General features: G+C 44.2%; 1 protein-coding gene across 5 annotated transcripts in view; it reads left to right on the top strand.

The window, feature by feature from the left end:
• ACOXL (acyl-CoA oxidase like) overlaps positions 1-18,825 on the top strand; it is a 376,737-nt gene that overhangs the window by 193,737 nt on the left and 164,175 nt on the right. The gene's annotated exons all lie outside the window — the stretch shown is intronic.

Below are 18,825 nucleotides of genomic sequence, written 5' to 3'. Positions count from 1 at the left end.
CGCGCGCCGGATGCAGGCACTGCAGGAGGAAGTTGGGAGGAGGGAGCCCCTGTTGGGCCTTTGGCCTGAGTTTAATCCTGAACTTGGCTGAATATTTGCCTAAAAACAGCGGCTCTGAACCTGAAAGGGAGGATGAAGAGTTTTAGCCTCAGTGAGAAGGTGTCAAGAGCAGGTCAAGGGCAGCTGTAGAAAATAAACGGCGAAGGATGAGTTTCTGGAGAGCCTGACACCATGCCTCTCTCCATCAGAGCCGGTGAGGGGCGAGCAGTGAGGAGGGGCTGGGCCTTCACAACAGACAGAGCCCGGGAGTTTCTGTGGATTGGGATGAGAGCCTCCTGTGTCCTCTCATGTGAAGGCCAGCGTGATCATTTCTCTTAAGGTGGCTGGGTAAAGATGTGCCCGTGATGAAGGGGCCTCGGATAGGCAGGCGTGCACTCCGTGTCCATGATGGCGGTGGTGGGCATGCTTGCTTTGCCCCTGTGGGGATGTTGTGTGGGGGTCCACATGGAAAAGAAGGAGAATGGAGAAAAAAGTGACAACTGGCACTGGGGCGCAGCTGGGCCAGGAGCCAAGGTCTTCTGAGGTAGGCAGGGGCAGTGACTCGTGACCTTCTTTAGTGACCTGACAAGTCGGGAGGCCCCTGCCAGGTGGCTGGTGTCCACCAGCAGCTCCAGGAAGGTGGCTGCTCTTCAAACAGGAGTCTGCTGGCATCAGTAGGACCAGAACTCAGGGATTCCAGGGTAGAGCGAGAAGGTTTAGGTCAGCAGTGGGAGGTGCGACTTGAAGTGGCCCCTCAGGCAGGGGCAGCCCACACAGGGGAGGGTTGGGGCACTGCTGGGGACACTGAGCAGATGCAGATCTTGTAGCTGTGACAGATGAGTCAATCTGAGGGTCTGATCAAAACCACCTGTGGTCTTCTAGTTTTCCTCCCGTGGCTCGTTTCCTTTGACGCATTTCATGGGCGGCATGCCTGTGGTCTCCTGCCCCCAGGCCTCATACCCTCCCTACACAGAGGCCTTCCTGCACTCCTCTTGGCCTCCATGACCCGCCGTCCTCAGACCAGGCCCCACTGCACCATTCTGGGAGACCACGTTCTCCCTCGGTCAATCCTGAGCCCTGGCAGGGATGCCCAAAACAATCAGCCCTTACCCTGCTATCTGGTGACCTGACTAGTCATACTCTCCTTTACTGCCCAGCACCACCCAGCAGTGCAGAAATGACCCCTCTGCCACCATATTATAGAAGAGACACGAAGCTGGAGGGCTGCTCTTCTGGGCTGAGATACCAGCCCTGTGATCCCACCAGGTCCTGCTGCCTCACACAGCTGTGCTTCCCAGGAGCTCCCCGCAACCTGGGTGCAGAAGACCTGATTTCCATTTTCGTTCCTTCCCTCCTCTTCCCCACTCCTGTATCCACCCAACGCCTACCACAAGGCCATTTGTACAGACATAATATTGGTTGAAAGAAAAGCACGAGCATCTTCTAATTGTTCTAAGTTCAGATTTCCATACACTGCATCTTCTTCAGGCAGGAGGTCTCCAGGAGCGGAGAGTGTGGACTTGAGTCTGGGGGGTTGCTCAGATGATACCAAAAAACTCTTCTTTTATGGCCTGTAGATCTAAGTAGGTCTTGCTTCTAAAAAATGTATTTCAGCACACATTTACGGTCTTTGGAGCCAGCAGCCCTGGGTGTGATCTTGGGCCAGTTATTCCCCTCTCTATGCCTCAGTTTTCTCATGTAGAAAGTGAGGCTAACCAGCCTTCCATTGTCGAGGTTGGGAGGGTTAAATTATGTGAGATGCTGAGCATAAAACGCTTCACACGTGAACCAGGAAGTGGCACTTGATACCCCTATGATGTGCCTAGCCTGAGGATTTGGAGAAAAAAAATCCCACTTGGTCTCTTTTGCTTGCCATCCTTCAAAGTGGGTGCAGAGCCCAGCACGCTGTGGCAGGCCCTGTGTGGCAGCCGGGCCTGGGAGGACTAAGTGAGATCTGGGGAGGGTCCCTGAGGAGTTTTTAAGTTCACTTTAGCAGTTTAAGTTCACTTTAGCAACTTAAAAGTGAACAAGAGCCTTCCAGGTGGATGTTGGAGGACCTACCGGGGAGGGGATACCCTGCACCCGGGGGGAAGGTGTGGGAGTATGTGGCACATCTAGAAACACCAGGACAAGCATGGGCTGGCTCCGAGTGAGGCTGCAGGGGAGGAAAGGATTGAAGAAAAAAAGCCAGAATTAGTCCCCAGAGAAGGGACTAACCCAACTGCACAGCTGCCTGAGGCAGGCACTCAGATGGCACCTTCAGTCCCCAGAACCATGGGGTGCGCTGACTGAGTTCATAGAGACAGAGCCTTCAATACAGTGCCTGGCATGCAGTAGGCTCTTGATGATGTTACTGATTCTAATTTATTGCCATTTTACAAATGAGTAAACTGAGGTTGGACTATGAAGGCAGTGAGGGCAGGGACCAAGTCCTTGATCACTACAGCCCTACTTCTGACTATAGTGTTGAGTATCAGTAAGCACCTGTTGACTGACAGACTGATGGACAGATGGGGTGTTGGACAGACAGACCAATGGACAGCAGATTGATGGACAGATGGGATGATGGACAGACACCCATGATGGACAGATGGGCTTGACTGAATGATTGCCCTGTGCATCCATTTTTCTGTCTTGCTCTTAGAATTTGGGACTGATCCACAAAGCTTGGCCCCCTTGGTCTTTTCTTGCTTTATTATTATTATTTTTTTACCCCAAACACTTTTAACATCAGACTTTACTGTCATTTTTTGGAGAGAAAAAACACTGTTATTGCCTATAGGCTACTCATATTCAGAGTGATGGTGATATTTATTAGCTCCAAAACCTGCCCATGCCCATCTTGATGGCTCATTTGTTATGTAGTTTAGGAGAAAGGGACTTGAGAAGAGGGCAAGGATGGGAACTCATTGTACAATTTATCAAGATATGAGTACATCTGGCACCTAATTTTTGCCTCTACTCTCAACCTACTGCCTCATGAAGTCCTGTTTCTCTCGACTGCTAACTTGAATGTTTGTCGCTATTGCCTAAAGTGAACATCAGCTGTGGAGGGCAGCGTCTTTGCTGAGTAAAGCACATTTGGAATCACATTTATTGTATTATTTTTACCAATTTCAAAAGTGATGCATATTCATTATAGAAATTTTTGAAAATACAGGGAAACACAAGGGAGAAAGTAAGTATATCCCAGAATTATACTTCCCAGAGATGTTTATCATGTGCACTATATCCTTTCTATACATTGTGTGTGTACGTGTTTAAAATTTTACAACCTCTCCTTTTCTCCTAAGAGTTGATATGGATACTCCTTCAGATCCCTCCTTTGCAGTCAAGTTTTAATGGCTAGTATCATCTAGATGTACCATAATTTATTCAACTAATCCTTTAGTTTCTGTCAAGTTTTTCATTATTATAAATGACACTGTAGAAAACAGTCTGGTACCTAACTTTTTCTTTTTTTGCATACCTGTGATTGTTTCCTTGGGATGAAGTATTTAAATGATATTTGTATTGTCAGCAAAGATTATACCAGTTCCCACTCCCACCAGCAGCTGAACACAGAATCTTAATAGTCGCTGGACCAGTGGCTTTCAAATTCTTTTGACCATTGACCGAAAGTAAAAGGTACACTTTTTATTACTACCCTGTATTCACAAACATACATATATGAAATCAAAAAAATAAATTTCATGAAACTTACCTCACTATTGTGATGTGCTCTAGTATTTTCTTTTTAGTTTATGTGATTTTAAGAAAAGCTAGTCATGATGCATTAAATTGATTTAATGACCTGCTAGTGTGTCACAGCCTGTCATTTTCAAAACACAGCCCAGACTCACTGATCAGACAGAGAAGGTCTTGCTCTATGTAGTTGAGAGCTGAGGGTCAGCAGAGTGTGTCTACGGCAATAACAAGAGGCTGGGGTTTCAGGGGAATATATTTTCTAGCTCAGACTGTGGCGTGGCTTCTGCTGAGACCAGGACCTCTGATAATTCGGTTTTCCCTGGAATGTTATTAATTTGACCCTTTGGGTCTTAAGATTATGTATTTGAAAATAGAAAAGAGATAAAAGCCTTTAAATGTCTCTTAAGCATTGACACTTACAAGAAGTGATCAGTTCTCTTTATCTGCTTGGCTTGTCTCGGATCTGAGAGGAAGATTCACCGTACAGCGGCCTGCAGCGTTTGGTCTAGGTGAGAGTTCATGATCCCAGAACTGTGGCTCTTAAACTGTTCTGTGGAAACCTTGGATTCTGAGATTCTCTCTCTCCACAGATCAATGTTTCCAAAGCAGTTGGTGGTCGATTTTAATAACATTATCACTCTGTGTCAGGAAATCATGAGAAAGTCTTAGGTTGGCTGTTTCTACAAGAGCATTGGCAACTATTGCTCTCTTTGGGTGATAGGATGAATGTTGCAAGAATAGCGCTTAGTTGTTTAAAAAACATTCTTAGCAGTGAAGTAGATATATGCAGAGTACAAATAGAAGTGAAACTTTGGAATTAAATCATATTTTTGTCTTTTAACTCCTTTGTTTCCAAGCTCAAATTTTTTCTAACTATTTCTACCGTTTGAGCATGGTCTATCACTTTTTGTGCACAAAGCTTGGAATAAATGAGATTTCATACAAAAAAGAAATTTTTTCCAAAATCAGATCATCAAATGAACAATACTGGTTGGAATTTTCATATGCAAGCACTCCGTTGCCTTAATGACTGCTGATTGAGTCATTGTTAAGTATGTCTGAGTTCTTTCTATGTGTGGAGCATTGTACTAGGCACATGTTCCCCATCCCAAAGGGCAGGAAATGTGAGGGGGGCGCCGCTCTACCCCGTGCGTGAAGGCCAGGAAATGTGAGGGGGGCGCCGCTATATACTGTGCGTGAAGGCCAGGAAATGTGAGGGGGGCGCCGCTCTACACTGTGCATGGAACTGGGAGGCCTTAAGAATTCAGTCAAATGAGCATTAGGGGACTTCTGCTTCTGACCACGTTGAAGGAACATGCAGCTGATATGTCCTCCTGACTGAAACAACCAAAAAATGGACAATATGTATGAACTAAGCTGTTTGCAAGACAAAATATGGGTTAAAAGGATGTGAAAAGGTATAGCCCGCTAACACTCATCAGAAGAGAGCTAGAGTGATTGTTCATATCAGGCAAAGTAGACCTCAGAGCAAAGACTACTGGCAGGGTTAAATAAGGTTGTTTCATAATGACAAAGGGTCCAGTTCAAGAGGATATAATAATCCTAAATCCAGTGACAACCCTAGGAGCTGGCTGCTTTGATTGTCCCTATTTTGCAGATGAGGAAGATGAGGCTCAGAGCAGTTGGACTTGCCCGAGCTCCCGCGGGTTACTGGGGGCTTCAAAGCCCAATTTGTCTGACCCCAGAGCCCATGTTGCTATGGTAAAGCTATGCCCAGAGGAGGAGGGTAGGAAATCACACTGGGGTATCAGGGGAGGCTCCCCAAGGGGGCGAGGCTCAACTTTGCTGTGTGGAATGAGCAGATATCCCTGGGTGAATGAGACCCCATCACACCCTGCATTGCACACAGATCCTACTTCAGCTTATCAAGCCTCTTAGTGTCAGGAGGTCCACGCTTACCAAAGATGAGGGGCTGAACTCCACGGGGCTTTGTGCCTCTGGTGCTCCAGACCTGCCCCTCTGACTGATTCTCCGTGCTGATGAAAAGGCAGCCTTTTCCCACGTCAGACGCAGAGTATGTGGGAGCGCAGGACCAGGGGCTGCAGGGTCTCTTTGCTTTTTGTTTGTTTTTGTTAGCAGTCATTAAGCACTTCCTATCTACGTGGACACCTTTATAAGTGCTTTACATAGAGTAGTAACTTAGCTAATTCTCAAATTAATTGAGTACTGCTATTAGATGTACACAGGAGGAAACTGAGGCCAGAGAGAGATTAAGTAACTTGCCCAAGGTTAAGCAGAGCCAAACTTCCAGCCCAGAGAGTCTATCTCCAGAGCCCATGCACCAAACCACTGTTCTGTCTGCAAACTGAGTGTGCTGGCTTCTGCCCTCATGCTCCAGAAAACAGCTGGCGTCATTTTAGTGGGATGAGCTTAGTTTGAATTTAGCCTGTCACTTTGGTGACCTTGGGCAGGTCGCTCCCCTCCCTGAGCCTCAGTTTCCCGGTGCCCATGGATGCAGGTTGCTGAGCCGCCCAGAAGTTAGTGTGAGTTGAACTGGATCTTCCCATCATGGTGGAGGCGGGCCCGCAGGACCAGACCCTTCCTTTCCTCTCAGGCGCTCTGAGGTGGGTCCCTGCTCTTTCTCTCTGTTGTAGAGCTGAGGGAAGGGAGGCGGTACGTGGTTCAATTACTGACCCCAGACATCTTTGGTGAGTCAGGGAGGGGCTGGAATAGGAATTGGGAAGGCAAAGCCTGCCTTTGGCGTGTAGCCGGGTGCCATCCCCAATGGCCAGGGCTTTATGCCTACACGTGTTCTGCATTTTGCCTTCTAATCTCAGTATGTAAGTGGAGAATCCAACTGGCCTCGCTTGGACATGATGAAAACCCTTCACCTGCCCACGTGGGAATGCTGAGAGCACAACTCTGTGGGCTGTGTTTAGTCACGTGACGCAGGCCTCGGCTGCTTCTCTTTGCTTCCCACCTTCTATCTTTAAGGATTGACAGGGTCAACCAAGTTTTTAAGACTGTTGATATTTAACTGTACTTGCATATTGCCTCTTTTCTCCATAGTCAAGCAAACCCAGATTGAATTTCCTGCAATCGTCTGGGAGAAGAGTAGGGAAGCGGAGCCCTGGATCTTATAGTTTTGCCTCATATGGGGCTGCATTGTGGAGAGGGCGTTCTGAGAAGTGGGAGGGGCACCTCGTCACAGAAAGGGTGGAATCTTGCGGTCAGGACTCTGTGACCTTGGACCTTACCACTGGGACCGTCAGTTTCCTTAACTCTTAAAGCCTAGTGCATTGTGGGCACTCAATGTGTACTTGACTCTCCTTCTCTTCCCTTTTTCTGGATGTGCTTACAATGAAGGACCCCAGCTCTCTCCCTTTTCCTCTCCCCTTCCCTCCTGACCCATTAGACAGGGAGCTGTCTGGTTGGGGCTCCTCAGGGTGCAGCTTTGGACCGTGGAGGTAAGTCATGTTCTGAGCAAATCTGACTCCAAAGCATCAGGGTCTACAAAGACAGACTTGGAACCTGGACACACTGTATGGTTCCCAATGTCCCCCCACCCATTACCCCCGCCTGCCCCACTGGGATAGAGCTGTATCTAGCACCCTAGCTGCTGACCTTAGCCCTGCACAGTCAAAATCTTCACAGGGACCTTCTATAGTATCCCTTGGCCCTTGAGTGTTACCTGTACCTGGATGCCATGGCCAGGGTCTGTGCCCTCCACATTGGCCCCTTTGATATCAGCACCGGAAGATACCACTGCTGGGCTCACTGAGCTCTCAGGATCAGTCTCTACAGCAGGATTTTAGGCCCCCTCCATCAGGGCCCCTCCACGAGAGCCTTCTCATCTTAGTCCCTGGCTGCTCCGTTTTTCCTTAGTGTGTTCCAGAATCCCACAGGGAAGAGTAGAACTGGCCAAAGCAGAATAAGAAATATCTGGACAAAATTGGAGCAGGAGAAATTCTCAGAAGAGCTCTACGACCCAGCCTGGTGATAAAGTTATCAGCAAACACGTGTTGACCATCCCTTTCATGTTAGACACGGAGCTGCTGTTTGCTGTTTAGAGATGCAGTCCAGCTGGGCAGTGACTGAGTCATTATATTTTAAAGATTGCATCAGAGGACCCTGAAACAACTACAAGCGTTTGTGAATTAAAATAAATAACAAGTGGTGTGATGCCGAGTCTCCCGGTTATTTAGAAGACTTGGTCCCGAGACTAATTCCCCAGGGAGATTCAGCACCACTTCATTTATCTGGCGTCAGCCATTTCTTGGAACAGAGCCAAGGCCTGAAATAACCAAAACAGAAACTCTGGGAATCCCAAAGAGATGACCTGAAGTCTGTGTGCTGAGGCTGAAGCCCTTACTCCACTCCTGAAGGAGTCTGGCCAGCCTTTGCGAGGATGCTTGTTGACTGTCACACACGGCTCCCGGTTTCTGGGGTACTGCAGAGTGGTAAGGATAGAGGGTCTCTGAATGTAGACAGCTAAGAGTGCTGGTGACCAGAGAAGAGCCAGAAGAACTAGAAAAATCAGACTCAAAAATCCAAGAGCTCAGTGGGCCCCTGCCCAGCCCTGAGGAAGAGTCGAAGCTCCTCGGGAATACAGAGTCCTCCAGGTAAAGTGGGCTCTGTGCAGGCAGGCTGGCTGGTGCAAGGAGGAGTCTTTGGAGAGTCACCCCTCAGTCCTGGATGCTGCAGATTCCCTGGAATAAAATAGATAGTATTGGTGTGAATGCTCAGTTTTTCACAACAATCCCCCAGACAAGTATCTCTCAAAACAGATCAGTAGGTCAGCCTGGCTTGGATCTAATATGGCAGAGACCGTTTTGCTCCCTATCCAATTTCTTGAGAAGAAACAGAGCCAAGAAAAATCCTGGCAGGTGCCTGGGCCATGTGCAGCTAGTGATGCTGGATTCTAAGTCTGAAGGTCAGGGGTCCAGCTGGCTAGGAATGCATATGTGGGCAGAGTAGGGGCAAGTTGGGCTTCACCATAATGCCAAGTAACTGGGTAGCAGAATGGAAGGGGTTCAGGTACAGCCCATGCTAGGAAAGAGTCCAAGGCCAGATCTGGCAAACCTCCCGAGAAGGGACTGGCTGGGGTCCAAGTGTTGACCCCAGGAGAAAGTCTTCTCAGTGGTTGCTATGACAACTGTATCAGCCAGACCCTTTGCTCTGCCCCATCCTATTTTTTTCTAGGGCACCGTGGGTCTCTGACCAACTCCCTCCCTTTTCGTTTCATCAGTCAGAGACCCCTTTCTCTGGACACAGTGAGGGCCTTCAAGAAAAATCCCAACATTGTGGGGCTCCAGATTAAATTCTAGGCTTCTTGTCATCTCTGCTGTCACTTTCTGATCATTATGAGGACAGTAACCTGTTTGGTTGTAGGGATTTAGAAAGCACAATAAAAATCACTTTGTGATGATAAGTTATTTCTCAACTTTGGAAGAACTTTGCTCCAAGATTAAAGGAATCAGCTCTTATTTTTCAAAAGAGGTTTTCATTTTTGACCCCCTGACGTTCTCTGAGTCCCTGCTAGGTCAAGTGTCAGGGGCCTGTATGGATATGGCCACCTTTAATCCTCCAACAGTCCTGTGAGTAGGAATTATTATCCTTATGGTTTTCCCATGGATGAGAGAACTAAGACCAGAGGTGAGATGCTATTTCTTCAGATACAGCAAAATGTGGAGGCAGGGGTTCTAATTCCGGTCTTCCAAACTCAAGGCTCTTGTCCCTAATTTGAGACCTTGCTTTTTTTTCGGGGGTACGGGGATGATAACTTTGTTTCTGGCTGCTGGGTTCCATGTTAATCAATGTTATACGTTCAACCCTCATTTAACATAATCCACAATTTTTAAACAAGCCTTTGTGTTTTGTTGTTAACCTGTGGTCACTGGAAAAAATCATCTCCCAGTGAGAAAATCCATGTGTCATATTTGTGAATGTCTTATGTTAGTAGGTCTTATCTTGTCAGGCAAATTAGAGTGTGAGAGTAGCAGGCAGTAAAACTAACCCTCATCCCTGATAAAGAAAAGAAGGATTACTAAAATAACCCAAGGACAATCTATTTTGTTGGCAACATTCCTTTGAAGGTCTCAGCCCAAACTTCTTAAGGGTGTAAAGAAGGTGATTATAAATTTTGTATGGAATGGGTAGCATCCAGATATATGAGAAAATAATGGATAGAGCTGGCATCAATCCTGGGCCAATTTGCCAAATTTTGAATCTACTGTATTCTCTTTTTCCCTCCTTTGAGATGGTTCGTAACTCTCCAGAAGGATTCACCCATCACATCAAAGAAATAAGGAGGGGGAAAAATGAAGCTTCACTAGTTGACTTCTAAATTTGTAATCATCTTGGTTAAAATTCTTTTGGATGCAAGTAAGAGAGGCCCATTAAAAACTTGTTCAAGCAGCAAAGGAGAATACATCTCAAGGAGAGAGAGGGAGGTATGTTCTGGAATCGTCATGAGGACCAGGAACTGGGAAGGGGACTAGAGTCGAGGCAGCTCTGCTCTTGGTCTCTCCTTCCCTGGGGACCCATAGTCTCAGCCTTTGCATCTCTGGTGTCTGCCCATTCTCCTTGCTCCTCTGCATTTGTGGTTGTCCTTTGGCTATGGAGTTTATAGCATCTCCATTCCAGCTGCACTCTGAGATGATGTCTCATAGATCCAGTGCTAAATCCCCGGCTCAGTTTGAGTTGGAGTCCTTCCCAACTCAGTCATTTTTGGTTAGGGAGTGAGGTCATGTATCATGAACATGCCTCCTGATGCCCTACTTGTACGGGTGGTGAGAGAGTTCTCAGAGAATAGTAGCTGAGCAGATATCTATTAAAGTATATATGATAGCTTTTGAAATATTTTCTAACTAATCTTTTCAGGCTGGTGTAGAGAAATGGAGTTGAATTTTGTATATTGATCTTACATCTGGCAACCTTGTTAAACCGTCATAGTAATTCTAATGATGTTTGTAGTTCTTTTGCATTTCCTGTGAAGATAATCATATCACCTGCGAAAAATGATAGCTTGTTTCTTCCTTTACAATTATGTACATTTATTTTTTTGTCATATTATTGAAGTGGCGAGGATCTCCAGTGCAATGGTTAAAAGAAGTGGTTGATAACGGCACCTGTAGTTTATTCTTTGCTTTTCTTTTTTTTTGCTGAGGAAGACTCGCCCTGAGCTAACATCCATTGCCAATCTTCCTCCCCCCCCCCTTTTTTTTTTTTGCTTGAGGAAGATTAGCCCTGAACTAACATCTGTGCTAATCTTCCTCTATTTTGTGTGTGGGTCGTTGGCACGGCATGGCCACAGCATCCCCAGGATCCAAACCCGTGAACCTGGGCCGCTGAAGTGGAGCATGCCAAACTTAACCACTACATCATGGCCCCAGCCCCCAACCTGTAGTTTATTCTTGACTTTACAGGACGTGTGCTTACTGTTCCACCATTAAGGATATTATTTAGAGTGGATATCCTGCAGATGTTCTTTATCAGGTTAAGGCAAGTATGTTTTACCCTTAGTTTATGAAGAGGCTTTTGTGTGTTTGTATGTGTGTGTGTTCATTTTTTTGTTTGGTTTTAAAATAGTGGATGGATTTAAATTTTATGGAATTACTTATGTACATTTATTTTACTGAGATAATCACACCCTTTCCTCCTTTTAATCTATGTGGTGTATTTACATTAACAGTTTTTCTAAGGTTTAATAAATCTTGAGTTTGGCGATAAATACTACTTAGTCATGATGTGTGTGTGTGTGTGTGTGTGTGTGTTTAATACACTGTTGATTCTGTCTGCTAATACTCATTTAGGATTTATCCATCTGGGATCATGAGTGAGGTCGCCCTGTGTTATTCCTTCCTAGTACTGCCCTTGTCTAATTTGATATCAAAGTTATAACTCCCTCATTAAGTTACTTGGGGGGTGTGTTTTTCCTATTTCTGTTCTCTCAAAGAGTTTATATAAAATTGAATTATCTATTCCTTGACTATTTTGTACACATACCTGTAAAGGCATATAAGGCTCATAGTTTCCTTCTGGGAACATTTTAAATGATTGATTCTCTTTCATTAGTGGTTATAGCTATTCAGATTTTCTATTTCTTCTTGAGTCTTTTGGTATTTATGTTTTTCTAGTAATTTGTCCATTTCTTCTTTGTTTAAAAATTTATTGGCACAAGGTTCATAATACTCTCTTATCTTTTTATCCCTGCCATATCTGTAGTTAGGTTCCCTTTGCCACTCCTAATATTGTTTCTTTTTCCCATCCCTTTATCTCTTGATCTATTTTCATATTTTTTTCAAATAATAAACTTTTGGCTCTGTTGACTCTCTCCAGATTGTACCTGGTTTTTCTATTTTATTGATTTTTATCTTCATTATTTATTTCCTTCTACTTTCTTTGGGTTTATTTTCCTGCACTTCTTCTATGACCTTAACTTTGATGTTATCTCATTAATTTTTGCCATTTCTCCTTTTCTATTATAAACATTGAAAGTTACAACTTTTCTTTTTAAATACTGCTTTGGCTGATCAACCATGATTTGATATATAAGATGTTCTGTTTATCAATTCTAAGTATATTTCAATTTCCATAATGATTTATTTGAACCATGAGTTAGTTGAGTAGTTTTTTAAATTTTCTAATGTCTAGTATTCAAAAATAATAACAGCCAAACTCTGTTGAATTCTTACTGTGCCAGGCACCAGTCTTCACATTTTACATTGATTAACTTATATAATCCTCACAACCCTACAAAGTAGGACTGTTATGACCTCAATATTATGTATGTGAAAAATGAGGCACAGAGAGTTTAAGTGATTTGCCCAAGATCACACAGCTCCTGAGTTGGCAGAGCCAAGATTCAAACCGAGGCAGTTCAGCTACAGAGTATATTCATCGTACTGCCTTCTTTTTAGTAACTTCCTGTTGTTATTGTTGTTATAATAATAATAATTATTATTATATTGGTTTTTTCCACTTAATTCCGTTGTAATCAGAAAAAATGGCCAGTGTAATACAGATTTTTAAAACTTTATTATGACTTACTTTGTGGTCTAGAACACAGACAGTTTTCACGTGTCTTCACGCTTCAAAGAAGCGTGCTGTATGTGTATGTGTGTGTTCTGTAATTGGGTGCAGGGTTCTAAATGTGACCAGGAGATCAAGCTTATTCACGGCATTGTTCAAATATTCCCTATTCTCACTGAGGTTTTGGTTTTTCTGGTCTATCAATTATTGAGTGGGCTAACACCTCCCACTGTTGATGGTAGATGTGTCAGTGTCTCCTTGTAATTCTACCAATTTTGGTCTCATTATTTTGAAGTTGTGTTATTAGATGTTTACAATAGAATTGTTCTATCATCCTAGTGAATTGAATCTTTGATCCTTCTGGAGTGACTATCTTTCAGTCTAGTAATGCTTTAAAATGTATTTTGTCCAAAATTAATATAAGGACAAAAGCTTCCATTCGGTTGGTGTTTATCTGTTATATCCTTTTACTTTAAATTTTTCTGTGTTATTGTATTGAATTTATGTTTCTTATAAAGAACATTGATCTGGTGTCTTTAATTTACTCTGACAACCTCATTTTTATCTGTTTAGTCTAAATACTTTTTGTCATTGCTGATATGTTTGAATTCATTTCTTCCATCTTACTCTTTGCTTTCTAGTTGGTCTGTCTTATCTCTGCTTATTTGGGCTTCTTATTTTTTATCAGATTTATTATTTTTTTCCCATTTCCATTCTTCCCTCTTCTGGTTATGATTCTAGTTTTGTTCATTTCGTGGTCACTCTAGCAATTGTAGTGTGTACGCTTAACACACAAAGTCTAAAGTTAATTGTTGTCTTTCCTTTCCTCCAACAATACAAGAGCTTAGATTGCTTTCGCTAAGCACCAGCTCCCACCTTCTGGCGTATCATTGTCCATTATTTCAGGACTGCGTTTTTTTAGTCCCACAAATTAACCATCATATTTATTATTATGTGGAATCAGGATTTCTTTAGAACTGCCACCGTTTGCCAATTTCTTTGCTCACAATTCCTTCTTACATCTCTTAAGTCATTTTCCTTGTTCCTAGAGTACCTTCTTCAGGATACCATTTAGTGTGGGTCTGTGGTGGTAAATGTAGTTTTTATTTTTCTGGATATGTCTTTATTTCATGCTCCATCTTGAAAGGTTAAGTACTGTTAAGTATAGAATTCATGGTTGACAGTTATTTTCTCTCGGCACTTTGAAGTTTTTACTATTATTCTGGATTCCCTTGTTGCTGAGGAATCAGCTGTCTGTCTCATTATAATTTTTCATGGCAGTCTATTTTTTCTCTCTACTTTGAATATTTTTTCTTGTTTTTCTGGTGGTCTGTGGTTTCACTATAATGTATCTAAGTATGAATTTATTTTTTATTTTTGGGGTCATTTGGGTTTGCTGAAGGTGTGGATTTGTGTTACTTGACAATTCTGGGAAATTTTAGGGCATTGTCACTTTCAATCCTGTCTCTCCATGTGCTTTATATTATCTCCTTCTAGGTATATTAGGCTGATATCTGTATCTGCTGCCTCTGCAGATTTGATTCTGTTGATTATTGTCTGTCTCTTCTGATTGTCCGTTATTTCCCCTTGGGTTTTGTGATTTTTTTTTTCTTGAGCCCATGATTTTGGGAACTTTATCTGGGTAGTTCTTTCAGGCCAGAGAGGATCTGCATTTACTCTGCCGGGTACCTGGAGACCACAACAGACTTTAAACTGGCCTCTCTGCTTGGGGCTTTGAGGGCCTCAGGGGAAGTATGGATTCTGGCCTCAGAGCCATATGAATGCAGGCTATGGTTGAAAAGCCTAGGAGAGATGTTTTCCCCTTCCACCCACCGCCAGAGCTGAAAGTAGCAAATTTTCTCACTATCTTTTTGAGTGACGGGTGGTGTTTTCTTATTTCACCCATGGTAGGCATTGTTTACCAGAGGACTGTGTTTGCGTGGGCATCTTTATATGACCTCTTACTTTGCCTCAACACCTCCTACCCTTTTGGAGTCATGCTCTCTCATTGTGTTCGCCCTCAGAGTATTTCTCTTTATCAGCTTAATATGCATTCAAAATGATTTAAAACATATTTTATCAAGCATATTTTCGATGGTGTCTACTGGAGAGTTAGTTTTTTTTAAAGAATATCTGGTCTGCCATATTTCCAGAGACAGATGTCCCAAGCAAATCTGGCCTCTCTTCCTCCTTGCTCCCTAAACTGTTTTTGTCCGGTCGCCGTTGATTCCCTGTGACTCGGTCCAAAGGACCCTTCTTGGTCCCCACCTGCCTGAGCTCCCAGCCTCAGGGGTCATGGTAGACCTGTCCCTCCTGGACACACCCTCTCTCAGCTTTCAGGCCCCCAAGCTCTCGGGCTTTCTTTCTCCTTTCTCTTCTTAGTCTCCTCCACCGGTTTTACTCTACCTGACCTCTGAATGTTGGCATTTTCCGGAAGGTGAGCCTGGGTCCTCATCACACTCTTGTTGATTCTGTCCCTTCCGGAGTTTTTAAATACTACTTATGTGGTGAGGACTCTCTAATTTATATCTCCATCCCAGACATCTTTCACCTCTCCCGAGTCTTGTGTCTAACTTTCATTTTGACCAATTGTCTCACCAATTCTCACATCTAACATTTACAGATATGAATGTTTGATCTTTCCCCACAAACATACTCCTCCACTGTGATCCTCCAGCTCAGTAACCACCACACCATACACCTACTGGTCATGTGGCCCAGTCTTCCTTCTTCTCATGCACACACCCAACCCTCTCCAAGCCTTCTCCCTCTATCTCCGTGCCACCCATGTCTCTCGTTTCCATGCCACCAACTGGTCCACTCCTTCTCTCTTGCCTCTAGTGGGCTGTGCTCACTCAGCAGCTAGAGCCACCTTTTAAACTCACAAGTCATCTTATTCCAAAGCTTCAAATTATTTTACAACTTTACATTGCGACTAAACTAACGTAAAATGAATCATCAAGATGGCTCCTGAGGCCTCGAGTCACTTGACCCCTGTCTGCCTCTTCAATCTTTTCTGTGGGCCCCTCTCTCCCCCACTTACTACCTCCAGCCCAACCTTCTTTTCAGTCCCTGAAATTCTGTGCTCTTTCATGGCCTTAGGGTGTTTGCACATGCTAGTCTCTCACCAGGAGCAAGCTTTCTCCCATTCCTAGCTTTGCTGACATTGCTTCTTTAAGGTTCCAAGTTGAACAAGCCCTCTGAAAACTTTCTCGGGCATCTAGGTTGAAGAGGTCTTTCTTGTTATTTTTTTCTCATGGAACCCAGATCTTTTCTTTTCTGGCACTTACCATAAATTTTTTAAATTATCTGTTTCATTTGTCTACCTGACCAATGCCTGTCTGTCATCTGAGGACAGGACCATGTCTCTGGTTTGCAACATGTGGCGTAGTACCTGTGACACGAGACCCTCAGTATACATTTGGTGATGGGACCCTTGAATGAATTCCTTCCCCCCCGCTCGCCCCAGTTCATAAGCCCTGAGGGTGCAGGGTCACCTCAAAGCATATAGGGCCGGGTGGGACAACTCGCCATCACCTCCATCAGAACATCCATCATCTGCTGGGCCCTGAACTCTGGCTGTCAGAAGACCCCACTCAGATCACGGCTGTCACAGGAAAGGGTGCAGTGAATCTCACACACATCAGCGGCCAACACCCCATTCGGGGTGGTAGAGATACAGGTATAGGTATAAAATTAATACAGCTCTAAGACACAGTTCCTCCTGGTTGGTGGGTCGGTGTCTATATTTTCTATTGACCTTCCCCTAACAAATAAAATAAGATGGATTTTGTCTGTTTCTTCTTCTTTCAAATTAACAAAATTTACCCTCAATTTGCTTAAAAGGGGGGAAGAAAGCCTGTGTCTAATTTGTTCTGATACATTTATTAAATGTAATCATACAGTAAAAAAATTCAGAGATGTTAAAAACAGCAGGAAAATATTAAACTTTCAGTGTACAAAGTTTGAATCATGAAATATGTTTTGTGGGGCTCTCCCTGAAATGGGACACAACCCTAATGACGTTCACAATTACTTGCTACGAGGCTCGACGTAACGCAGAAGGCAGAGATAGAGTAACACGTCTTCCCAATGTGCTCTTTCTTCATGGAGACCAGATTCTGGGCTGCATCACCGCTGAGGATTCTGCTGGCTTTAGGAGCATGGAGTTTAGAGTTCTTTCTTCCTAGTCCACATTTCTTTTTTTATTAGGACTGAAGTAAGCTCATGGAAAATATTATTCACTTTTTGGGAGATGAAACCTGTTTCTTCCCTCATTCCCCTCTTTTTTCTCATCTCCCCCGCACCCCAACCAGAAACGTCTAAGCAAATGCCCCCACTTAGGAATCCAGTGTGGAAAGAAGAAAACTTCTGGGAACTACCATTTCATTTTTTAACGAAAACCCAAGGTGCTCTTGAGTGCCTTGAGATGATGGCTCGGAGAAGGATTTCCTTAGACTCCAAAGGATTCGTTCATGTTGGAGAAGCAGTTCACATTGATTTATCTCTGGTCGTGAACAAGCAAGATTCAAGATAACACTTCACACACACACGCGCTGTATTAGTCATCTTGGGCTGCCATAACGAAGTACCTCAGACTGAGTGGCTTGAACAACAGAAATTTATTTTCACACAATTCTGGAGGCTAGAAATCCAAAATCAAGGTGTCGGCAGGGTGGGTTTCTTCTGAGGCCTCTCCTTGGCTTGTAGATGATCGTCTTCTCCTCCCTGTGTCCTCACATGGTCTTCCCTCTGTGTGTCCTGTTCTTATAAGGACACCAGGAAATGCTATGAAGAAAAATAAGTTGAGGTAAGGAGATGGGGAGTGATGGTGGTGGGTGGGGCAGCTGTGTTAGACAGAAGGACCAGAGACGGCCTCCCTGCAGTGGGAACTTCTGACCAGAGACAGGAATGAGACAAGGGAGAGAGCCCCATGGGGATCTGGGGGGAGTGCTCCAGACAGAGGGAACAGTGTCACCAAACCCCAGGCTGAGATGTTGTTGTGAAGAGTGGAGATGATACATCATGTGTAACACGGAACATAAAATTGGTCGTCAGTAATGGCCTCCGTGACTGTCCCTTCTCTTGGCACATCCTGTGGTACTGGTTTATTAAGCCATGTGAAAGGAACAAGTGCTGGGTTGTGACCTGGTGTGGGAAGTGCCTCATGCAGCCATGCTCAGTCATATCCCTCCTCCCTCCAGAACACTCTATGGCTCCCTTTGCCCACATCTGCTCTGTTGGTTTCTGGGTCTCTCCCCATCTGCCTCCCCCTAACACCTACCTCTGTCCTTGCAATCCCCCATTCCTATCCCAAGCTTTTTTCTTGGGGTCTTTCTTTCTCAGGCACCCTTTTATCTCCCACATCATAAGATTATGGATGACTTTACCTTTTTTCCTTTTGTTTTTCTCTATTTTCTGATTTTTTTAATGCTTATGTGTTGCTTTTAGGAATTAATTAAAAAAACCCAAAAGTTCATTTTTTAGTTAGAAAATGACACAGACGCATACACACACAAACTGTTTATAATCATTTGTCCCCAAAGATAGGGGCCCCAAATTTAGAATTTAAGTTCCTCAAGAAGATGGCTGCAAGTCCCCGACTGGTGACTTCTCTCTGTCGTGTGTTTCTCTAAACTCGCATACGGATTCACACAGAACACGGATGCCCGAGAGTTTTGGAACCTTGTCAGTTTCTAAATGGGCTGCCTCAGATATCCCAAGGATGTAGACTTTTATGAGCATGGGCCTCTCTGACCTTTTCTAAGGGAATTTGGTCATAAATGTGCTCCTGGCAGTTTCAGGAGATTGGAAGCGACAGCCGTTGCCTCGCGCCTGGTTGGCCTTGGAGTTTTCTCGTTGCTGTTTCCGTTTCAGTTGCCTGGAAGCCCTGTGAGGGCTGTAAGCCTTGTTACCTCAGCTCTGTCAGGGATCTGGAGAGGCTAGAATTATCAGGAGAACAGGCATGCAGTTTTACTCGATTTTCAACCTAGAAGAGGTGTTCAAAGCTGAGTGTCACTACCTAGACAAGAAATAAATTTTCTTGCATTTGAAGAACTAATTAATATAAGATAGAACATCTTTATGTTCCCAGGGCTCTATTGC

Source organism: Ceratotherium simum, chromosome 40 (genome assembly GCF_057802395.1).
Source record: "Ceratotherium simum simum isolate JZ-2026a chromosome 40, ASM5780239v1, whole genome shotgun sequence".
NCBI classification, from domain to species: domain Eukaryota; kingdom Metazoa; phylum Chordata; class Mammalia; order Perissodactyla; family Rhinocerotidae; genus Ceratotherium; species Ceratotherium simum.
This window is presented reverse-complemented; position numbering and strand designations above follow the sequence as displayed.